Source organism: Hylobates moloch, unplaced genomic scaffold (genome assembly GCF_009828535.3).
Source record: "Hylobates moloch isolate HMO894 unplaced genomic scaffold, HMol_V3 SCAFFOLD_3, whole genome shotgun sequence".
NCBI lineage: Eukaryota > Metazoa > Chordata > Mammalia > Primates > Hylobatidae > Hylobates > Hylobates moloch.
The window spans coordinates 151,137,700-151,142,385 of NW_026652278.1; the positions used below are offsets into that span (position 1 = coordinate 151,137,700).

Consider the following 4,686-nt stretch of genomic DNA (forward strand, 5'->3'; position numbering starts at 1 on the left):
TCATCGCCTATGACAACAATATCTCCCTCTGGAACCTCTTGAAGGACTTGCTTGAGGCTGTTCTACAGTTAACTTTCTGAAAAACTAAGTACAAGGAGTACACTCAAAAATAATGGTAAAACATATGGTAAATACATAAACCAATAACATAATTGTTTATCATCATGATTAAGTATTATGTACTGTACCTAGTTGTATTTGCTCTACTTGTATGTGACTGGCAGCACAGTAGGTTTGTTCATATCAGCTTCATCACAAGCCAGTGAGTAATGTGTCATGCTATGATCTAACAATGGCTACAACACCACAAAGCAATAGGGATTTTTCAGCTCCAATTTAATGTTATAGGACCACCATCGTATATACAAGAAGTCGGTGATTGATGTGTCATCATGCAGCTCATGACTGTGTAAGAAAAGGTTTCTGGGTAGGACTTTTGGACAAGCTATTTAAAAGAGGTCAGGCTCAGCTGCCTTTTCTCCTTGCCTCCTCCACTTTGCTCTTCATCATTTGGCCTTTTTCTGGCTTCCCGCCTGGAGGACAGATGGGATAAGCAGAAGAGGAGCAGCTAGATAACAACTGTGAGGAAAAAAAAAATCGTACGCTAAAAATGGCAGAGAAGGATGGAGACACCACCCCTGAAGGATTTTCCTTGCAATTATTATTATATGAGAAAAATAATTGCTTATGTAGTTCAATTAACAAAATTGTTGAATATCTGTTACATGAAGCTAAAAGCAATGACTGACTTACTAACTATTCTCTGAATAGTTTGGGAGAAAATTAACACTTTTAATCTATTAAATATACAATATATCTTAAAAATAAATTGCTAACATTAATAAAACAAGAACAAACCTATGCTTTCCACCTTTCCACCTCTCCACTCCCCTTTTCATTTTTCACCCTTTGCAAACAAAAGTTTAATCATAGGAAGTAGTTCCAGTTTAGAACAAAGTCCAAGATTCCATAAAAACACAAACAATATTTTAACAGATATTGAATAATTTAAATTTGTCAATATGATACAAAGTTTCTAGCTAGAATGCACAGTGATAATAATTATGCTGTTGAACGAAAACCGGATTGTGATACTGATTCTCAGTTTGATTAATATATAATATTAGGCAAGTTATTTTATGTCTCTAAAACTCTGTTTCTTCATCTGTCAAATGCTAATACAATATTTGTTTATTTTAAGCTTTTATTTTAAGTTCAGGAGTACACATTCAGGTTTGTTATATAGGTAACTTGTGTTACGCGAGGGGTTTGTTGTACAGCTTAGTTCATCACCCACTCACGTATTAAGTGTAGTACCAATTAGTTACTATTTCCTTATCTCTCGCTCTTTCTACCCTCCACCCTCTGATAGGTGCCAGTGTGTATGTGTGTATCTATATGGTTTCATGTATCTATATGGTCTCATCATTTAGCACCCACTTATAAGTGAGAACACGTAGCATTTCCTGTTCTGTCCCTGCATTAGTTTGCTAAGGATAATGGCTTCCAGCTTCATCCATGTTCCTGCAAAGGACATGATCTGATTCTTGTTTATGGCTGCATAGTATTCCATGGTGTATATGTATGTACCACATTTTCTTTATTCTGTCTACAATTATTGGGGCATTTAGGTTGATTCCATGTCTTTGCTATTGTGAATAGTCCTGCAATGAACATTCATCTGCATGTGTCTTTATGATAGAATGATTTATATTCCTCTGGGTATATATGTAGTAGTAGAATTGCTAGGTTAAATGCTATTTCCATTTTTAGGTCTTTGAGGAATTGCCACACTGTTTTCCACAAGGGTTGAACAAGCTTACACTCCTGGCAACAGTGTATAAGCATTCCTTTTACTCCACAACCTCACCAGCATCCGTTATTTTTTGATTTTTTATTTACAGTCATTCTGACAGGTGTGAAATGGTATCACACTGTGGTTTTGATTTGCATTTCTCTAATGATCAGTGATGCTGAGCTTTTTTTCACGATTGTTGGCCGCATGTATGTCTTCTTTTGAAAAGTGTCTATTCATGTCCTTTGCCCACTTTTTAATGAGGTTGTTTGCTTTTTTCTTGCTAATACAGTATTTATGTCAGAAAGTTATTATAATGATGACCATAACTCCATAATACATGCTCAGTAACTGATGTATGTTTAATACTTTTTTCTCATGTGTCTTGAGGTATAGGTATTGTTAAAGAGAGAATCTTTGCTGTAGAATTGAGCTTCATCCTGGGCACAGAGGATTAATTTGATATTTGTGTAATTTACTCATTTTAGGGAGTTGATAATTCTTCAGAAACAAAGATTATTATTTTCCAGTGGAGGATATTAAAACTTGTTTTTATTCTGACTGTGTTTTATTTGAGTCCAATGCTACAAAAGGGTGGTACAAAGACGTGGAGTATGTTTTCCTTAACTCTAAAGTCTAGAGTAGATATCAACATATGAATTTAGGGGAGAGAAAGACAAACTAAATATTTAGTCTATAAAAGTAGGATTCTTTACATGTATTAGGAACTGCTCTCTGTGCACACTGAAATGAGATTTAAAATGTGGAAAGAAAGCAGAAATTGCCTTTATTTTTAGATACCTTCTACCTGCAATATTGTGCAGATACAGGGAGTTTCTACCGTATCACTGAAGTGTCCAGTCTCTCACTTAATAGATGTTTAGAGGCAATTTTATTGACTGCTGCAATCGTTTCATATTGTTGAATCAAAAATTCAGTGGTGAATTTTTAAACTTGGAAGTTCCTGTGGTAGCTTTCTGATACCTTCTTAGTGGTGCCCCAGGTGTTCCCCTCTCTGCTGGGTCAGTTTTAAAAGATTCTGGGAACCCTTCTGGGGAGACCAAAGAAGACCATACTACAAGAACTCTCTCTCTCTCTCTCTCTCTCTGACAAATTACAATGAATTCTTAAACACCAAATTACATGAGTTAATTTTTTTGTGGTTGAAATATGTAGAGTGGTTTGGTTATTGCTATTGAACCGTCATGAAGAGTACCTACAAACCAGAAAGATATTTCAAATTCAGTTTATTTATTTTTTTAAATGTTAAGGTCTTTCTTCTTCTCCATTTTCTCTGCCCCTTCTGTTTCTAATTACTACTCCTTCAACTTCATCGTCTGCTTTAAAAATATTGTTAAAACTATTTTTACACTCGTTGACACTTTAAAAAAGTTTTGCCTCTCTGTCCCTACACTCCTAATTGTCACATAATGACTTTACCTGTAAAAATGACTTCATCTCTAACAAACAAACTTATCCTCACTCTAAAGTGACCCCGTCCAACATGTCCAGACACTTAGCAGGTGAAGATCGTCATGAATTTACTGGAAGTAAATTAGAAATCCAGGAAGCCTTTTATATTAAATATTGTCCTTGGTGATGAGAAGAGCCGGTTTGTCTCCATGAATAATAAACAATGTTCCCTCTGACATTCTATTCTCAAAAGTTTTAAAAATGTTCCATTCAAGAAATCAGGATTTTTCTTACATATTTATGCTTACGTGCTCATTTCACTTTTGTTGGTGATGGCAGGTGTTGATCAAAAGGAAGAAAGGAAAGAAGAAAGAAAGGAATGATCAAGAAAAGAACAGAAAAAAATCTAGTGAGTAGAAAGATGGAAAAGGGTATTTTCAATTACAGAAAGAGAAATATTGAATGTGGTATAAGAATAACAAAACTGAACATGAAGAGGAGATATAGATATAGATATAGATATCTATTAGCACCCAAGATGCATCTCTCCACTGCCACCTTGTATTTGTAAAATTCCTCTTCCAAATTTTACACAGAGTAAGTCTATGCAACCAGCAGATTAAGCAGAAGTTATGCTGTGTGATTTACAAGTTAGGTTATAAACACTGAGCACGGATTGTCACTGGGCTCTTGCTTGCTTATGCTGTCATTCTCTTTCTCTTTCTTTCATCCCTCACTCTGGGTGAGGTCAGCATCCGTGTGGTGTGTATAGCCTATAAGGAGGGCCACCTAGCTGGGAACTGAAGCCTCTTTCTATCAGCCACAGGAATGGGTTTGAAAAGAGATTGCCCAGTCTCTTCAGATGACTGCAGCCACGACCGACAACTTGGTGCAACTTCATAAGAGATGCTGAGCCACAACCACTCAGCTAAGTCATGTTCACATTCCTAACCCTCAGAAACTGGTAAAATAATAAACGTTTAAATGTTTGTTGTTGTAAGCTCTGAAGTTTTGAAGTAATTTGTTACACAGCAATCGAGAGATAATACATGAATATATAAACAGATATATTGATGTGTATGTATATGTGTGTATATAAATTTACAATTAACTTTGATGAATGTTGCTGACTAAAGTTAAATATAACAATTTAAAGTCAACATTGTTTTCAGTGCATTATTGGAATAGCTTGGCAAAGTCCTTAAAGTAACTCAAAATATAAACTCCTTCTGCCATCTATTGGTGACTTGAATAACTTCCCAGATTATTTTGTAGTTTTATTCTTTTAAGGATGAGCTATATTTGAAAGGTACACAGATATATTCTAAGCTCTTGAATATTAGCTGTTTAATTATTGACAAAAACTTTTTATCATTCCTATTATTTCACTAGATAACCACTTATCCTAGAGAAAACATGTTTATTTTAATATAAAAAGTTTTTAAGAATCTTCTTTTCTTGCTACGTTATTTCTAAGC

General features: G+C 34.9%; 1 long non-coding RNA gene across 2 annotated transcripts; it reads left to right on the forward strand.

The window, feature by feature from the left end:
- Positions 1–333: 333 nt before the first annotated feature.
- LOC131382982 (uncharacterized) lies at positions 334–4,174 on the forward strand. 2 transcript variants are annotated; one of them, XR_009212624.1, is made up of 3 exons: positions 334–409; positions 3,548–3,617; positions 4,029–4,174. It is a non-coding gene; the product is annotated as an uncharacterized LOC131382982 (long non-coding RNA). The 2 variants fall into 2 exon arrangements; XR_009212623.1 differs by lacking the exon at positions 334–409 and adding an exon at positions 448–581.
- Positions 4,175–4,686: the final 512 nt, after the last annotated feature.